Source organism: Rattus norvegicus, chromosome Y (assembly GCF_021556685.1).
Source record: "Rattus norvegicus strain SHRSP/BbbUtx chromosome Y, alternate assembly SHRSP_T2T, whole genome shotgun sequence".
NCBI classification, from domain to species: domain Eukaryota; kingdom Metazoa; phylum Chordata; class Mammalia; order Rodentia; family Muridae; genus Rattus; species Rattus norvegicus.
Genome location: NC_141555.1, coordinates 57,484,236 through 57,504,854, shown reverse-complemented (window position 1 = coordinate 57,504,854; position 20,619 = coordinate 57,484,236).

Here is a 20,619-nt window from a genome sequence, read left to right as displayed (position 1 = left end):
ACCTTATGTTCTAATGTCTTCCACGTTTGAGAGCTAGGCAGAAGGTCTAGGCTAGTCAGTCTCTGGAGTTTAATATACTTTGCTAACAATATCTAATTCATAATTCTACTAAAATGCCAAAGCTCCTCTCTGTGCCTGTGCATTTTAGGAGATAATATTTCTTTGTTTTTTTTTTTTGTTTTTTGTTTTTTTTTTTTTTTTTTGGAACTGAGGTCCCAACCCAGGGCCTTGTTCTTGCTAAGGAACTGCTCTACCACTGAGTTAAATCCCAACCCTAGGAGGTATTTTTTCTAAATGGCTGTTATTGCCTACACAAAAGACTCTTGTTGTGGTCGAAGTTGCAACAGCTTCCCGGAATTAACCTGGGGCTGGGTCAGGATGCACAGTACAGAAAGCCAGTGGACTGGTATGCTTTTTCTCTGGGCAGATACTTGTGGTTGTTTCCACATAGCTCATAGTTAGAGGGTAGAAGAGGGGTGTAGCCACCCTTCTGGCTCCTTTGCTATCCTTTCTCTGTTCTGCTTGCTTAAAGTGGGGACAGGGATACTTAATCACACACTGACCTAGCCATTCAAGGAGATGTTCCTCAGCAGAGGCAAAGTTCTTCGGGCTGAAGAAATGTGTCTGAATATGTTATTCTGAGCTGTAGAGAACCATTTTTTCATTTCCCTTTGAAATTTACATTTTGATTTTTGAGACAGGGTTTTTCTGTGGGTAGCTTTGGCTATCCTGGAACTAATTCTGTAGAACAGCCTGTCCTTGATCTCACAGAGGTGTGCCTCCCTCTGCCTCTTGAGTGCTGGAACTAGAGGTGTGCTCAACCATTGCCCAGCCCACCTATGAACTTCTGATTATGACAGAATTAGATTCAGATGCTCAAACCTGTTTACCATCGCCTTCCTCACCTGCTCCAAAGTTCTTTTAGACAAGAGCCTTGGTCCAGCGCCCTCCCACACCCCAACCCCATTGTTCTTGCAGGTAATCATATGACAGAGGCAACAGCATTGTGTCTGGTTTAAGCAGGCAAGCTCTTCAAATCCAGGGATGGGCAAGTATGAAGCCTGAACACAGAACGATAGCCACAAGACAGTGGACCAGGAGTGCCGTGGCATACCACACTAGGTCTACAGTCAAGAAGAAGAGGGTATCTCTGAGGAGGATGAGCATAGCATCCTTCCAGAAGTGGAGGAGGAGGAGGCCTTCTCCCCAGGCCCTGGGGAATATTGTGGGCTGCAGAATTTCTCACGGATGGAAGTAAGGAGATGAGCCTGTCACCCAATGGAAGGCCATCGTTCTAGATCAACTGCCAACAAATCCCTCTCTCTATCTGGTCAAGGATGATGGAATTGACTGTGTCTAAGGACTGGAACTTCACAGCGATGAGAGGATTTTAAAGCTTAAGTTCTTGATTCACAAAGTAGTGTTTCCTCAAGTGAAAGACACACATCTCGCAAGTGCCATGGTTGGCTGATCTGTGGAGCATAAATTTGAGGGCAAACATGGCTCTAAGGACAACTGGAGGGGTTTGGTCCTAGCCCAGGTGCCGATCATGAAGGACTGGTTTTACATCACCTAGGAGAAAGATCCAGACCTATACATCAACCTGCTCCTGGATGATTACACAGAAGATAACATCCGTATCATTCCAGAGATTGCTCCAGCAGAGGTGAAGTCAGATGTTGACAGCGATATCCTAACAGGTCAGTTGGTGCAGTTCATCAGAAAGACAGGTCCAAAAAGATCGGCAAAGTCATTTACCAAGTTCTAGCCAAGCCTTCCGTGTACTTCAAGTTTGATGGCGACGTCCACGTCTATGTCTATAATCTGATGGAAAAGGTCCGTTAAGGTGAAATTCACAAAGTGTGGGAGACATAGTTGGGATATTTATAGTATTGTGGGGAAAACGTTTGTTTTTCTGTGTTTCAGATACGCAAGGGCCTTTGACAACCCCAGTATCTTTTCCAGTGGAATTTGTTTTTGCTCTAAAAGTTAAAATGTGTAGTGTGACATATTGTGTGTGAGCACTTTGGTAGAGGAGATGGTCTGTGGTGGATGGAACATTGAGAGGAAGCCGGAATGGTCAAGGCTGTGAACAATAAGTCTAATGTCACTAGTCTAAAACAAACAGGACTGAGGTGGTCTGGTATTTAGGGAGAGAAAAAAACTGGAGATGAGGCTTAGAGGAGCAGGGATGCCACGGGAAAAAAAAAGATGGATGTTTAGGAACCAGTGGATAGGGGCCAGAAATAGATAGACTCTTTGTAGTGAAGTTTGATAGAGAAAAAGGCAGTTGGGGAAAGAGTGGCAGGTAATAGGGAGGTCGTCTTGGAACTAAAGGGGAAACCCAATAACTGATCCAAGGAGACTCAGAATCAGAGAAGATCAGGGATTGTTTGACTAACAAAACATAATGAAACCTGTTTCTCATCTGTAGATGTATTATTTTTAATTATGTGGGAAGGGGCAGGGCATGAATAGAGGAGACCACAGAGACAATAATAGTCAGGTCCCCTGGTGCTGGAATTAAAGGTGGTTGGGAGCCATTGGACATGAGTTCAAAGGAAAATCCAAGTCCTCTTTCAAAGCAGACGAGCTCTTAATCCATTGTTTATCTCTTCAGGCCCCTAAAGTCATCTTTTTAAATTAATCCCACCTTCACATGCAGAGAAGAGACCAGGATGAGGTTAAGAAAAATTAAAATGATAGTGATGTGGAAGAAAGACTAAAGAACACATGAGGGAGTAGAGGACAATGAGACACGAGGGAATTCCAAGATGGAGTTCTCAAAAAGTGAAGCAGGAGACCCAGGAAGAACAGAAAGGGTCTAAAATGAGGTGAACTTGGGCCGCATCCATATTGGTCTCTTTGGTTCCTTAAAGAACAGCCAACCATCACTACAGAAGGTGGATGTGAGGTCGAGGGTTCCCGGAGGACATTTTTACGAGGATAACTCAAGAGTAGTGAATGCCAAACTAAGTTGATATCTATCAATTCCTGAAAGATTAAGAAAGCCCATTATTCTGTATGATCAGTAAAAAGTAATTTAAAAGAGAAGATGAGAATGCCGTGAGCTTATGTCTGGTGTTTTGTGGATCCTGTGTTTAGCTTCCCTGAGCACTAGTAGACTCTGTTCCATCCTGTAATATTTTTTGAGTTCTCTGCTCAATGCCCCTAGATAACCTCAAAGAGCTCCTGCACTGGCTTGTCTTGCCTTGCTCTCCTTCGAATGGATGGCTTCATACACACCTGTGCGCCCTTTTACCCTATCTAGCCCCAGGAAGTTCCCGTCTTTTACTCACATATAAGCTTATCCTCAGAAAACTCTTGACAGTGCCTCCAATGCATAGGTGCAGATCTCTTTCCTATGCCAATTGCCGTGACTTTAAAATGTTTTGCGGTTCCTGACCATGTAGCTGTTTCCTCCTGAGAAGGCCCTGTGCACTCCATGGGGTCTCCCTGAGCTACATCTACACTCCAAGAATTTCTTTGGAGGCAACCTTATCTTGGACTCTTTCATTGCTGTTTCTTCCCTCAATAATAAGTTTTTCATTGCAGGACTTGAAAATACTTTTTATTGTTGATCAATTCTGCTATTTGGGAGTTTTTATACTGGCTGGTTGTCTGAGGGTTTAATTGCTGTGAAAAGACACCATGTCCAAGGCAACTTATAAGGGACAACATTTTTTTTGGGGGGGTTCTTTTTTTTCGGAGCTGGGGACCAGGGCGTTGCGCTTCCTAGGAAAGCGCTCTACCACTGAGCTAAATCCCCAACCCCAAGGGACAACATTTAATTAGGGCAGGCTTTCAGGTTCAGAAGTTCAATCTATTTTCATCAAGGCAGGAATCATGGAAGCGTCTAGGCAGATATGGTGTTGGAGAAGAATCATATCACCCCCACAGTAATATGCTTCCTCCAACAACGCCACACCTACTCCCACAATGCCATACCTCCTACTTGTGCCACACTTCCCATGGGATGATCACCTTCTAACCACCACCCTGATTTTATGCCAACTTGACACAAGCTAGAGTCATCAGAGAAGAGGGTGCCTCATTTGAGAACATGACTCCACAGGATCCTAGTGTAGGGCATTTTCTTAGTGATTTGTGGGGGAGGGCCAAGCCCACTGTGAGTGGCACCATTCCTAGGCTCGTGATCCTGGGTTCTATAAGAAAGCAAGCTAAGCAAGACATGAGGAGCAAGGCAGTAAGCAGTGCCACTGCATAGCCTCTGCCTCAGTTTCTGCCTCCAGGATGCTGTCCTGTTTGAGTTCCTGTCCCAACTTCCTTTGGTGATGAGCAATAATGTATAAGTGTAAGCTGAATAAACCTTTTCCTCCCTAACTTGCTCTTTGGTCACGATGTTTCCTTACAACAATAGGAACCCTAAGTAAGACAATTTCTTATAGAAATAGTGTGTCTAGTAGAGCCACAGACTCTTACCTCATAACCACAAATAGAAAGGTATAGACACTTTGTTTTAATTTAAAGGTAAGACTTGCTCATGTACTGACCTGTGAAGTTCTAGTTTGCTTCCTCCTCTCTGTGATGAATGCCATGTTCAAAACTAACTTGGGTAGGAAAGGGTTATTTGCCTCACAGGTTTCAGATCATCACTGAGGGAAACCAGAACAGGAGCTTGAAGAGGTAACAAGGGCACTGCTTATTGGCTTGCTCCCTGTCTCAGTCATTGTTGCGTTGCTGTGAAGAGACACCATGGTCAAGGAAACTACTGTAAATGAAAGCATGTAATTGGAGGCTACCTTACAGTTTCAGAAGTCTGGTCCATCATCATGGGAGGGAGCATAACACTGGAGCAATAGAGAGCTACTGCTCTGTAAGAGGAGAGAGAGAGAGAGAGAGAGAGAGAGAGAGAGAGAGAGAGAGAGAGAGAGAGAGAGAAACTCTGGGAAATCATGGGGCTCTTGAAAAATCAAACCCCACCCTTGTAGACACACCCACTTCCTTGAATGATGCACACCTCTTAATGCTTCTAAACCTTGAAAATACTGTGACTCCCTGTTAAATAAATATACAAATATATGACTGTGGGAGCCTTTCTTATTCAAATTGCCACACTCACCATGGCTTGCTCCATTGCTAGTTCTTACAGCCTAAGAGGCTATTCTTTTTATACATCACTACTGATGAACTTGGCCACAATGTTGGGCCCTCCCATAATAATCATTAATCAAGAAAATGTTCCATAGGCTTACCCAAAGACTAATCTAATGGAGGCAGTTCTTGAATTGTTCTCTCTTCTCAGTTTATTCCAGATTGTCAAGTTGGGGAAAAAAAAAAAAAGGTGTGAGAGACCCAGCACCGTAATGTTTCTCTTACTCCATGTTACATACCCATCACCAGTCACTCTCTTCTCTCAGTGTATAGACCCACTTCCTGTATGGCAGAACTGAAGAGTAACTACTGTTACCAACATGAATACTCAAGGATATATGACAAGAAATGAATACATTCTACAGCTCCCAATGCCAAGAAAAAGCATTTTAGTTTTTGCTACACTTACTGGGAGACTGTAAGTCACTGGCCATTTAATGGGTCACAGTAGACCACAGAACCAAAAAGTCACAACCTACATATCATTTCCTCTCAGCAGGAGACATAACCCTTTCTCAAAACCCATGAATCTATCTGTACGCTTAGATTTTTTCAAAATCTACTTTATTCAGGGTTCTTAAGCACTTCAACCACCCTTCTAGCCCACCATCCAGAGGTAGCAGAGAGAGAAAGTTGATAGGAAAAGGAGAGAGTTGTGGACCTATTTAGAAGGAATTCTTTGGGGTAACTCCAATCTTCATTGTGCAGTACGGCCCAATAGCAAACGCAAAACATGAATCAGTAGCAGTGCCTTGATCTGGCAGAGACCACAAGGTTCTAACAAACGAACAAGAAGCAGCAGAAGCAGCCAGAAGAAGCCCGGATAGCACAGGTTCTTTTGTGCATTTCTCATTATGGAACAAAGTCCAGCAAAGACCATCGAAGCCTTACAAGGTGTAGCAATGTTAAATTGTCCTCTCCCTCTCTGTGCGATTACATTTATGTTCTCCATAAACATCCTGTCCCCATTCAAGCGTGTGCTCCAGCAAAATATCATATGCCTTCTCATGTGTCTGCTTCAGAAAAATCCTCTCCTAACATAGCTTCCAGAAAAACATCCTGTGACACAAGTGACTTTCCAAAGAAACCAAAATTTTTCCACTTCATCTAGCCTTATCTCACACTCGGCCACGACATCACAAAACATATAATGGCAGTCTTGCAAGGTTCCTAGGCCTCAGATCCATCAGCCGCTGCAGTATCTGCAACTGCACTCTGTGACTCAGTCCTTTCATGAGCACAACCTTCAGTTATCCCCATAAACATTGTGCTCTCTCCATCTTTGCTCTCAGCCAATAGCTGTACAACTTCCAGCCAACTCAGCTGTGACCAGAAAAACCCTCAACAAGAAAGCCAATGAATTTGACTTGATTTTTTTTTCCCTGTCAGAATGGTGTGTTCTCCCTGCATGGTTACACTGGTGTCTGAGTCATCTGTGATAAAACCCACTACTATTAAGAGCAAAGTCAGAGGAACTATGAAAAATAGCAAATCACAGGACAAGCATCATAGTTGGCCAAGCCTTTTCTGCAGCTTTAATGAAGTATAATTTACATACTTTAAAAATCCATTTATTTTAAGTGTGTAGTGTAATGATTTTACAGCAAAATTTATAGCTTCCTCCGCCCCCCCCCCTTTTTTTTCTTTTTTCTGGAGCTGGGGACCGAACCCACGGCCTTGCGCTTGCTAGCCTTCCCTTTTTTAATACTTATTTCCCACTAGTTCATACGATATTGAAGTCTATTAAAAACACAGAAGTGAAGTCAGGAGAAGGACCAGAGCGGTAAGCAGCAAGGTTCTTGATTTGCTAAGACAACAGATACATTGGCAGAATCGTCTGGATAAAACCACTAGGGAAACATTGGGTCTTCTCTTAGCGTGCTGCCTCCAGACAAAGAGTTTAAAGGATTTAGTCATGGGTCCTCATACATCAAATCCGGACCTGACCTGGTATGGTCAGCATCACTTTTGGCCACATTCATGTTAATCCCATTCATCATTCTTACAAGTTGCCTAGCAACTCACATAATAATCAAACTTATTTAGGTATATGGTTTGATAGGTTTCAGTCCATGGTCACATGTCCATGAAAGGGGCACGGTAGAAGCTCAACTGCTAACCTCACTGGCATCAAAGAACCACCAACTCAGAAAGAGACCAAGTATAAAAAAACACCCTCCAAGACATGTTCCAAACCACCAAGTACCTTAATTTTCTATCTCTTAGTTTCCTACCAACTTCATACACATCTATCAACAGATGAACTCATTGATTACAGCCCACAGGGTCCATTTGCTTTTCATAGTCCCACCTTTGAACATTGTACTGGGACAATGTGTATCTTAAACCCATAAGGTAGGGCCAGAAGGTTGTGTCAGAGGTCTAAACTTCACCTCACACTAGAAACAGGTCGATAGGTTTCTCAACATCTCCTATTTCTTTCTCGTACTTGCTACACAATGTCTGCATTGCAGCATTTTGTCTGGGGTGAGATACCTTCAGCAGTCAATTGTAAAGATTCCCCCCTCCATCTGTTGGTTTGAATGTAAAATGGGACATCTATAAAATAGACACACATGTATATACACAGACTCACACAGAGAGGCAAAAAGTGAAGAAGTGGAGTCTTAGGAACCTTCAAGGATGAGGGAGTGTAAATATAAGATACAGATGCTAGTGAGAACCAGAACAAAGCAGTGTCTTCTATACACGACAGGACCACTATCCCTCAGCCCTAGATGACAGGAAAGGGAGAGTCAGTTTTCTACAAAGATATAGCTGGTGATAAGCTGGCCAGGCTCCAGTGGCTTGCCCAATGCCCATGAATTTATGGGCAGCATAAATGATTTGAGTGGATTATTACAGAGGGCAGAAAGAGAGCTTGAAGTTGGGAGAAGGGATTAGGTGTTGATGGATCTGGGAAGAGTTAGGAAGACTAATGAAAAGTAAATTCTTGCAATATATAATGTACCAAGTTCTCAAGGAACTAATAAAAGTGGTTTTTAAAATACCATATCTGTACTGAACACATACAAACAATTTTTCTTGTCATCTCCTAAATAACAGACCCTCATGATTTCATTTCATTAAGTACAAAAGTAATTCAGAGATTATTTAAAATGTATGAGGTTCTTGGGAGACGGCAGAGGGGTAAAGCCAAGTGTGTGGTTACACATGCATTAACCAGTGCTTGGTATGAGAACAGGAGGACAGTTTGCCTAACCTCATGTTCAGCAAGGGACCCTGTCACAAGGGATTACAGTAGGTGGTGAAGGAGCAGAACACGCTCTACCCTCCCCCAGCCTCTGAACTTACATGTCTCTATGCACACAGGCACACACACACACACACACACACACACACACACATAAATATGACTAGAGTATACAAGAGGCTTGCATAGGTTATATGCAAATGCAGTGTCATTTTATCCAAGGAACCTGAGTACTTTTAGATCATTGGGAGTCCTGGGGGCAACTCTCAGAGGACAGGATATATCTCATTATTGTGCAAACGAATCCTTTGTTGAGTGTGTGTCAGTGACTCCACATAATTCTCCTCCTCTAGGTTCCTGTGTATCACAGAGAATGATCTGGAAATACTGAAACAAATATAAACTAAAGGCTTTGTTGGGGTTTCTAGGCTTGCGTTAAAATCATATTTGTCATGTTTTATTAAATGGAAGGGAAATCTTCAGCTCCCAGCAACAATAGACTCAATCATGTTGGCTTCTGTTTTATCCCATTATGAATAGCAATTAATTGCACATCAATAGCGTTCCATGCTTTGAACTAAATCAGGATGAAGGGATATGTTTCCGTAACCCCTACGTGGATAATTAAGTAGAAAGGGGGGAGGTATGATGCATTTGCCTTATGGGAGAATGATGGCTTGATTGGATACTTGTTATGCAAATAACCCTAACCTGTGAGTAATGAAATGTAATGGTAAAATATACTACCAAATGTGATGGGCACTCATTACTTGATTTCTTTTAAAAGAAAAAAAAAACATACTTCAGGATTTTGAATAAGTTTGACCCTCGGAGGTTCAAATACTTGAATGTGTTTGGTTTCCAGATTGTGGATTGTTTAGAAAGGATTGGGAGTTGTGTTTTTGTTAAAAGAGATGGGTGAGTGGGACGTGGGGGCCTTGAGATTTCAAAAGCCCACCAGGCTTTTCTCTCTCTCCCTTCCTCCCTCCCTCCCTCCCTGTCCCTCTCCTTCTCCCTCTCCCTCTCCCTCTACCTCTCTCTCTCTCTCTCATCTGGGGAGCAGGATGTGAGCTCACATGATCTACTTCAGCCATTCCTGCTTGCCTGCCAGCATGCTGCAATGGTGTCTACCACGATGGTCCATGGACTCACCCTCTGAAACTGTAAGACAGCAATTAAATGTTTCCTGTCATAAATTGATTTGGTCACGGTGTCTATTCACAGCAATAGAACAGTAACTAAGGCACAGATCTTCCTGTCTATTTTTCTAATACTTCTGTACTTATTTCATTAAAGTTACCTGTTGTCCATTGAACAGTTTTATGAATAAGTTTCATGTTTAAAGACAAATAGTGCCAAATAGGAGTGGAACTACTAGGAGGTTTGGCCTTTTTGGAGTGGCTGTGGCCTTTTTGGAGTAGGTGTGTCACTGTGGGCATGGGCTTTAAGACCCTAAACCTAGCTACCTGGAAGCCAGTCTTCTAGCAGCCTTCAGAGGAAGACGTGTGAACTCTCAGGTCCTCCTGCATCATTTCTGCCTAGATGCTGCCATGCTCCTGCCTTGATGATAATAGAATGAACTTGTGAACCTATAAGGCAGCCCCAAATAAATGTCCTTGTAAGGCTTGCATTGATCATGGTTTCTTTTCATAGCAGTAAAACCCTAAGACATACATACATATATACATATACACATACACCCAGGTTTACACACACACACACACACACACACACACACACACACACACACAAACAAACACCATTTACAGGGATTTTAGATCTAGCCAGGGCTCCTGCAGTTTCATTGCTCCAGCTGATACACGTGTTCATGGAACATGTCTCTGTTTGTTTCTTGTTCTAGAAAGTAAGTGGACAACATCTACATACTCACTTCATTTTACTTTATTCTCCTTTCAGCCTTAGAAATCTCAACTTACACAGAGGGGAAGATGGGAACTTGGTTAGATAGCTCTTTTTTTCTGTGGGTAGCTCACATCTCAAGTCACAAAGGGAAAATAAATATAACAAGAAATAATAATACACATCCCAACCGTGATGGTTAGTTCATATCCGTTCCCCTTAATTAATGTCAACTTTGGAATTGGAATCCAAAATGAGATGAGACTTTTGAAAAATCCTAATTCTCAGGCAGGCTTTGGTATTTCTCATTCCCTGAAAAGGAACACCACTAGAAAAAGACAGACAGTAGGTTGCTTTTTTCCACAAATCGAATCAGAAGCATTTGATAATGAGCATAGAGGGGGCTCACCCTTTACCAAAGAATAAAGTAATATGGGGTGGGGGAGACATCTAGAGAACAGTTGTTGCCTTGTTGGTATTAAAAAAAATCCAGAAGTCAAGAAATAATATTTGACAAAAGAAAAAAACTAGGTTTTCATTAGGCAGAACTGTTTTTTAAAATAGCCTTCCTTTTAGTCATGGAAAGAGGGGGGTGGAGCAGGTCAGTCTGTAGATAACTAAAGTCATTCCCATCAAAAAATTAAGAATAATGTGGATTTTTAATGGACTTGAATAAAATTAGAAATTTTAGCTTTCAAAGAGGAAATATTGTGTTCCAGAGAGATAGAGAGAGACAAAGGAGTGTCCAAACTCATACTTGATTCTTTCAATAAATCTACTGGTAACTCATGTGTTTGTTGATATTAGGATTAAAACGCAAGTTGGATTTCTCGACTTAAGAGTTTAATGTGTGTGAATAGCTGCCAGTGGAAAGACTTGTCCTCGGATTTCTCAAAAGGCATGAAAAAGCCACCGTGGAGTTACTGAATTTTGTTTCAAAGACTTTAGGTCCTTGTCTGCAGGGATGCAGAGCCTCAAAGGAAGGGCCTGAGACCTCCTAATAGGTAGCGTCCAACAACTGAGGCCATGCGCACAGAGAGAAGTAGCCTTTCTCAGAAAATCGAGTTAGGAGAGCTAAAAAATGAAGGCGACATATCGATCAAAGTGCTGTAATAGAACGACGGCAGCCAGTTCACAGAGCGAGGCAGCTGTCAGCGACTCGGCCAAGAACTAAGAGGACTTAAAAAGAAAATAACAACACAGAGTTCACAGAAGCCATTGTAGACTCATGGGGTCTGCGAATTTAATCCCATGTACTTTGGGCAGAGAAAACAATCCAAACCAGAGATCACTCTTGCTCAGACCAAGGGAACGCTGTGCCGTGGCGCGGATGTCCCATGTAAAAGGACACAACCTAGATACTGGAAGCCTGTGAGAAACCGGAACTATGTGATTTAAGTGCTGACACCGGAAATGGCTCAAGGCTGCACCTTCATTGGAAGGCGAAAAAATAAGTCACACAGCACAGGAAGTAATCCTTGTCAGAGTCTGTGTGAGGTCGGAAGTATCCGGCGCCATGATCAATCAGTAACCACTGCCTACACATGTCGGATGAGCCCACACAAATGAGGAAATGATTTTTAAATTTAAACACAATTTCTAATAACTAATAAATTTTAAGTGTCCAGTTTTAGCACAAGCTTCCAGATTATGTGGTTTCTCAGGTGGAAAAACGCCGCAAAAGAAATGAGTTTGAAATTTCGGAGGTTCCCACTATATGACAGCAAACTAAGAAAAGCATGGAGGTGGGTGTTGTAAAACGAACTAGAGGAAATCTGTAGAACCAAGAAAGGAGAATTCATAAGACTTGTACGGGAAAGACCAGCAACAGGGAATGGCTCGGAAGATCATCCTCCTTTTCAGAGTTTATCACAGCAAAATTGCCAAAGACTGGTAGCAAAATAGCCACTTGTATCTGTGGACAATCTCTGAACATAAACACACACACACACACACACACACACACACACACACACACACAAAGAAACACACACAAAGAGAGAGAGAGAGAGAGAAAGAGAGAGAGAGAGAGAGAGAGAGAGGGGAGAGAAAGAGAGAGAGAGAGAAAGAGAGACGGAGGGAGGAGGGAAGGAGAAGGGGAGGGGGAGGGGGAGAGAGGGAGACAGAGACAGACACAGAAGGAGAGAAAGACACAGAGACTTACACACAGACACACACATGCAGAGATATACACGAAGACACACACAGTCCAATTGAGGACTTACAGAAAGATAGCCATCAAAGGAACCGAATATTTCGTGGTAAATTATGTGAGCTTTGTGAAGGAATGAGTCCCATCCAAATTTTGCAAGTTCTGCAGCCAACTGCACGTTTCCGCACCCCCTTAGCTGTCGGGTTATCACATACATGGGTGTCACTTCTGCTTTCTTCATTTGTATTTTACTTTGAATCTCCCTTCTCCCCTGTTCAATGTGGCCAGCGATTTTCCATGTGGAAGGACTTCACACTGCACTGTGTCTAGGGAGGCAGGGAAAACAATTTCAAAAGAGGCTCAGTGCTAGGGCAAACAGTACAAACAATGCATACTTCACCTCGCAAGGAGGGGCGCAAAGAAACAGAGGCTCTGGCTGGCGCACAGGGCCAAGCTTACAAAGTTAGGGCCCACAGCATCACTGGGAACCAACCAGCAGCTCTCATTCAGCCCTCTATGCTAATGACTCATTCTCATCTCTTGAGACCAGAGGAAGACGCATTTGGAAGATCTTCTCCCAGAAAATGAAGATTGTACGGAAACTCGTACGAAATTAAGAACAAGTTTAAATAGGAAAACACACACTTTAAAAAAAATAAATGGCAGGTTCGACAGCATTCTCTGTGATACCATCATGTGCACACACACACACACACACACACACACACCAGAAGAATAGACCTACATAAAGGATATATTTCCAGGCACAGATATCTGTTGGGAGGAGGTTGACATTCTAACAAACCTCAGCCAAGGACTCAATTGGGAAGATTCAGAAGGTCAAGGCATTGCTTTACTCCTAGGAGCAGATCACTATCTATCTCACAGAACCTTTATGGAAAACAAAGACAGATCACCCTAGAATGAGTTAAATAGAAACCCTTTCAAGGCTATTGAAGAAATTTGGAACCAAACTCCACAGACAGTTAACAGCATAGATAGTGACCCAGGACTGCAGTTTGTATAATACCACTGAACCTGGTGAAACATTTCCTAGTCTCCTAGGAATCTTAGAAGTGAGAGGGAACCAAGGCAGCCTGGGCAGCAGACTTCAGTCTCCATACAAAGTGCACTTTGCAGGCTAATACCCACATGGCTAGTCTGCAGTTAACCAATCCTGGTCATGAAGGCACTGAAAAACAGTAGACGTCCTCCCTGGTAGAGCCACTGTCTCTGGTTCCTGCCTTCTGGAGGCTCCATGGTCATTCCACCCTTAACTCTCCACAATCCTGTTGACAAGTGTCTGGGCTTTATCTTTGACTTAGGAGTATATTTTAGTCCTTTAGATCGATCTCTCTCCCTCCCCCCTCCCTCTCTCTCTCTCTCTCTCTCTCTCTTTCTCTCTCTCTCTCTCTTTCTCTGTGTGTGTGTTTGTGTGTGTTTTTGTGTGTGTGTTTGTGTGTGAGTGTGTGTGTGTGTGTGTGTGTGTAAATGTTATAAATGTTTCTAAAAAGAAAAAGTTTCTGGTTCCAGTAAAAATTTAAATAAAGATTATTTTTTTAAAGTTTTATTTATTTATTCCATGTATGTGAGAACACTGTCACTGTCTTCAGACACACCACAAAAAGAGGGCATCAGATCCCATTACAGATTGCTGTGAGCCACCATGTGGTTGCTGGAAATTGAACTCAGGCCTTTTGGAATCGTAGTCAGTGCTCTTAACCACTGAGCCATCTATCCAGCCCTAAAATAATGTTTCTTAAGAGAGCAGTTTAGTGTGGGAAGCAATAAAGATGACCCAGGTATGGATGAGACTCTGTCTCTTTTAACTCCTGTGACTCGGGAAGCATCTTGGAAAAGAGGGTGGGAAGAGTGTAAGACCAAGAGTGTGGGAAGAAGTGTTGTGGTTTGCTGCCTTCAGGACCTGACATGAGTGCTGCAATTATGAGCTCACAGCAGCTGTGGTCACCTGCATAGGTCTATAAAGGACCAACAGCTAGACAGAATACCTTACTGAGGAGCTTTCCTGTGCTGCTAGCTGCTGGTGTAAAAGAATCATTCTTCTCTGAGGGTTTGGTCACTGGTAGAATTCCCACATTCCTGTAGATGGTCACATACCAATTAGTACATAACCAATGCTTATTAGGCTTAGTGATTATAGGTTGGGAAAGAGAATATGAATTTTGAGAGATGGTTATTGGCAGGGAATTTGGGGAGAGCAGAGGGTGAAATGGAAGAGGTTATGGCCATGTTTCATTTTATACATGTATGATATTCTCAAGGATAAAGACAATTTATTACTTAATAGAAAATTTAAACTATTAGCTTTAGCTATGTAATATAAGGCTGTATGGCTCTAAAGAATTCAAATATTGAACATAAATCAAACCAATCGACTGCCTTATGATTCAAGGAGCAAATTATACATACTTAATGTAATGAACTTTCTCCCTCTTTCGGTCTCTTTCTATCTCTTGTCTCTCTGTCTCTCTGTCTCTCTGTGTCTCTGTCTCTCTCTCTCTCACACACACACACAGACATGCAGATGTACACTTACATTATTTTTATGTCAAGGTGTCAAAATTCATGACACAATCAAAATAAAGGAATAGAGGTTTGTTTAGGGCACACAGTCACAGTCATTGTGTTCAGACTGTCCTGGCAATGACCACATGGCAACAGTGCATTGATCTGTGTCACTGAGAGCCTGCATGAGCCCTGCTTATATATGGGTGTATTAGGCAGCCAAGAGTTCGGTCCAAACCAGCAAGCTCCCTCCTTCCTTCCCCAGTGACCTACATTTCCTAAGGCACAGTCTGAAAGGTTCCACAACCTTCCTAGACAGTGCCATCAGCTTCAGACAAAGTGTTCCCACAGCTGAGACACTGGAGAAATTTCACACTCAAGCCCAAACAACAGTGAGCCAGGCAAGTGTGAAGAAATGTTTTGTGAAAACAGTTTAATTTCAGTTCTGTAAACAGGACAGGGAGGAACCCTTTGATATGAATTGATTTAGTCTTTAGCTTATTGAGTGCACCCCCAAAAGATACATAGTGTAGAAAATGCACAGTTTTCTATGTAGCAAGCATGGCACTGAAAACAACACACTAATGAAAGAAATGCAAAGAACAGGGATTTATAGTAACAATTCCAATCGTCAGTGTGAAAGGCTCTTTTATTTATATATGTGAGCTGTCGTTATTAGTTCCCTACTCGGATGACTTTACAAGGAAAGAAAATCGCAAGCTCTGCCTATCCCATCGACCACGGTGTCATTCATCTCGGTGTTAAGGGGGCTCCCATCTAGGGATTAATCATCAGGGTTTGACAACAAAATCCATCAGCTTAATATATGAGGCTTTAGTGGAGAAAGTGAGGTTACAAGTATGTAATGCACTTTAGTGTCTTCTCTGCCAGTCTGTTGCATGCATGCCTTGTTGCTGACTGTTGTCGTTGGTGGTGGTTGTTGTTGTTTTTAAATATGAAATGTTTAATGCAAGGGCAAGTGGAAGGGATCCGATAGATCTTTGCATCCTCATTTTCTCCTTCCCATCTTGTGCTAAGTCTCCCAATCCTCAGCAATCATTCAAATACACTGAAACACCTCAAATATACCGAAACAAGGTGAAATCAAGACACTGAAACAACTCAAATATACCGAAACAAGGTGCAGTCAAGATGCACTTGCCATCTCTAATTTGTGTTTGCATGTTGACCGTAATGCTCTTGTAAACACTAAAAACCACAGGATGGGTCTTAGGAGGATGGGTGGTTGAAACCGCTTGCTGCCTAAGCAGACCTGAACTCAGATCCCAGTCATCATTAAACAGGCAGGGGAAACCTGTAACCCCGGGAACAGGAAGGGGGAACAGAATCATTAAGGTTTGCAGGCTTCCAGCCGGGATGAAATTATGAGAGTTTGGGATCAGGCAAAGACACCACATGTCTTAGTTAGGGTTCCATTGCTGTGAGGAGAAACCATGACCAAGGCAACTCTTAATAAAGGAAACACTTAATTGGGGCTGGCTTAGAGTTTCAGAGGTTCAGTCTGTTATTATCATGGTGGGAAGCATGGCAGAGTCCAGGTAGACATGATGCTGGAGATTGTTCAATATCTTAATCCGAATGCAGCCCAGAAAGAGACTTGCAGCCACAGTCAGCCAGTAAGAGCATATCTCTTCCTCATTGGGCAGAGCTTGAACACTAGGAGCCCTCCTAGCTGGCCTACATAGTGACACACTTTCTCCAACAAGGCCAAACCTCCTACTAGTGGCACTTCTCATGAGTCAAGCGTATTCAAACCACCACAGTGCATCAAAAGAAAATGGCAGAAAGACATAGAGAAAGATACTGCATGGTATCCTCTTGTAGCAGGGTGGTGCAACCCCCCCCCACACACACACATAAACCCGTGCACATGTGCAAACATAAGCAGATTTATTTACTTATTCATTTACTTTGTTTTAATTTTTTTTCCTTAAGAACTTGGTAGTACACGTAATGTGTTTGAGTAAATATATTCCCATCCCCTCCCTTCAAATCCCTCACCTTTCCTCCCTCCTCATTCCATCTGCATTTAATAGAAACTGCTGAGTCCATTTCGTTCTGACTAGATGTGTGGGGTGGGTACAAACATCCAGGGGAGCATGGACAGCCGTCAGGAGCCAAATCCATGAAGAAAACGGGCCTTCTGCCCTGTAGTCATCAGTTGCCAGTAGTTTCTCAATTGGAGTAGGGGAGCTTCCAGAGTCTCCACCCATCTATTCTGGGATTTATCTGTGCAGATTTTGAAGATGGGATCCTGGACACTGTGAAACACATGAACACACACACACACACACACACACACACACACACACACACACACACACACACACACAGTTCCTAGGTGGCGAAATATTTAAATTCAGTTCCTAGGTGGCGAAATATTTAAATTCCACACCATATCATAATACTATCTATATAACATTAAATTCTTCAAATGAATATTTTAAAATTCAGCGGATCTTTACCTGTTACATAGCACAAGCTGAATGAAATCAGTTGGTGCCAAACCTCCCTACGGCTGCACAAGAAAAATTGTAAATCAGTGTTCAAAAGCATGAATCCACAAGGGTGGGGGGATCATCACAGATCGAGGACCTAAAGGATCGGATACGGAGTCTCAGTAGATCAGACAGGTGGACCATAAGCAAAGATCCTGGAAAACGGGCCATTCATACCTTGTCAACCTTCAAAAACTAGGGGAAATGCAGGGATAGGTACCACCAGAAGTGGTAATAAAAAAACTTTAATACACTTACAGGACACTTAGTTTCTAAATACAGTGTGGATTGGAATCTACAGTGTGAAAAGGCATAGGAGTAGTAGTGTCCAGTTTTCCCCTTGCTGTGACAAAATTGTGTCATTTAGGGGCTGGAGATATGGCTCAGCTACTCAGAACCCTTAGCATCCTCAAAACTGACTCTGGCTCTGGGAGATCTGTCTCCGTCTACTGGCCTTTGCAGGTACTGCAGCCATATGACATAACACAAAAAAGACCCATGGACAAATGTAAAAATGAGAACTTAAAATGAGTCATTTAGTTTATGTTAATGCACAAGGTTTGTAGAGAGAATCTCTTCTAAGCATCACCTGTCAATAAAAAAAAGTCTATGACCTATGAGCTGAGGCAGAAAATAGAAGGCGGAACACTGGCAGCAAGAGAGGATTCTGGGAAATAGTGTATAAAAGGAGACCCAGGGAGGGACGCTGCGGCAGATGCTAAAGGAGATGTTGAGGAAGATACTAAGAAAGGGTATGAAAGAACAGTAAATAATCATGTAGAAGACACAGAATAATTTGAATGGGTTAAATAAGTTAGTCCGGGGATGAGCCAAAGTTTGTGGCTTAGGAATTTATTAATAAATACTTACTTTCAGAGTTGTCATTGTGCGAGCAGGAGCTGGGAAGAAAAATGTACTTTTTTTTCCAAAGGTTAATTTCTTCTAATTATTTTCATATTATTATGTAAGATGCTAATATATGGAAATCATGTGTAGGTTATATGGGAAATTGCAACTATCCTGGAGAATTCTAAAATAAATGTGTTTTTTAATGCAAAGTCAGTAGTGATATTTTTTCCACTTACATTTTTCAAGTCTCTGTTTATTCTAAAATATATGTGTTTATTTTATCTACAGTAGAAAATGTCCTTGTGATGTAATGAAACATTAGCCCGATTAAGATGCTTTCTGAAAGACAATTAACCTCATGCACTGAGAGCAGTGATGACTTAAGATGGGGCCCAAAGCACTTTTGGGATAGCGAACCGATGAGCATGGGCTTGCGGTCACATTCACCCCCAAAACTGACCACACACACACACCCACACAAACACACAAACAGCCGACATCACTGACTAAATATACCTCAGCTAGAGCTATGGCTTTGGGATCCTGGAGGAGGTGGCACTGGGTGTATACGGCTTTACACTTTGGCACAAGCAGACAGCCACACTCACAACTCTCCCTCTGGTCCCCCTATTCTTTCACAGTGAGTTCCAACACAATTTGTTATTTCTTATTTTATCCATCCAGTCTGGGCATCCCTCTTCCAGAACTTAAATTTTTTGTTCAGTGTGTGTGTGTGTGTGTGTGTGTGTGTGTGTGTGTGTGTAAGAGAGACTCTGTTTGTGTGTAACAGAGAGAGAGAGAGAGAAAGAGAGAGAGAGAGAGAGAGAGAGAGAGACAGAGAGAGAGAGAGAGAGAGAGAATTAGTCACCCAGTTAACACATGAGCATGCACACACATGTGGAAGAACAAGGTACATTCAGGAAATATCCTTAATGTCTTGTCTGTCTTGTTCACTGTGACAGCAACTCTCACTCACAGGCAAAGCTCCTTTTGGTATGGGTCATCTTTCCAGACAGCTTGCTCTGGGAATCCTGCCTCTGCCTTACAAGTTGGAATTATAGGATAGTCTCCACATCCATGGGGCATCTATGTAAGATTCTGGGCAGCGAGTCCTTAACTGTTAGACTCTCTCCCTAGCCCCTTCCAGAACTTTCTGTCCCAACTCCCCTTTACCTTCCTTTTTGAGATTTATTGAGTATTCTTGACAAATGGAGACTGTATACATTTGAAGTATGAGGTATAGTATTCTGATCACATTATACATTGAACAGATATTTTAAGATCAAGTTCAATCTCTGTCTCTCTCTGTCTCTGTCTCTGTCTCTGTCTCTGTCTCTCTGTCTCTCTCTCTCTCTCTCTCTCTCTCTCTCTCAGATCCACTGTCCTAACATATTCCACATGCACAAGACCCCAGTGACAAAAAATTCACTGTTCCCAGGCTCTGATGTGTTGTTCATCCTGTAACCGAGTGATGTTGTACATTCTGTACAATCTACTTCTCAAAAGGAAAAATGATCACACCACACATCCAGTTAAAACCCTCAAATGACTCCTTGTCACAAGTTGGAAAGCCCCTCTGTTGAAGTCACTTTGTTGATAGACAGATGCTGTTCCAGAAAGACCAAAAGCTATGACACAACATCTCGAGCCTGGGAAATCATAAGTTTAGCTTCTTGTGTTTGTTAACTGAACAGAAAATGGGGTTTACAAAACAACTAGAATGTAAAATTTCGTGTTGCTAGAATACTCAGTCACATAGGTTATAGAGCAGCTGAACTTAGGGTTCAACAGGGGTGTGGTTGGGGGATTCATTTGTGTGTATGAGTTGAGTGCCTGTTTTCAGGTGGGAGGCCACATACGTGTGTACATAGGTGCAGAGATGTGTAGAATGTGCATTTTCTTCCACACTACTCTCCATCTCTCAATGAATCCCAGCCCACCGTTTTGGCTAGAGTGGCTGGCCAGGATGCTCTTGGCAATCCACCTGCCTCCATCCTACAATGTTGTAGACATGATTAGCCATGCCTGGATTTTTGCAAAGGTGCAGAGAGAATTTGAACTCTTCGTGCTTGCAGATCAAAGGCTCTTGCCCACTGAGTTATCTTCCCAGTCCCCATCAGGATATGGTCTATCGCAACCTTCATGCCTTGCCTTCTTCTGTGTGTGTCTCAGTGTCAAAAGGGATATTCTCTCACAGAAAAGGTTCCATCCCCACATGCCTCTGTGCTTGCACCCAGAACAGAGTGTCTCTTTTATCAGCAGAACTAATACAGAGGTGGACATGTTCTGATTGCAGCCTCTGAGCTACAGAGAAGACTGGCTGCATCTTCAAAACTTGGGCTTTCTTACCCTGTGAACTGAAAGCTGGTGTCCCTCCCTGTAGT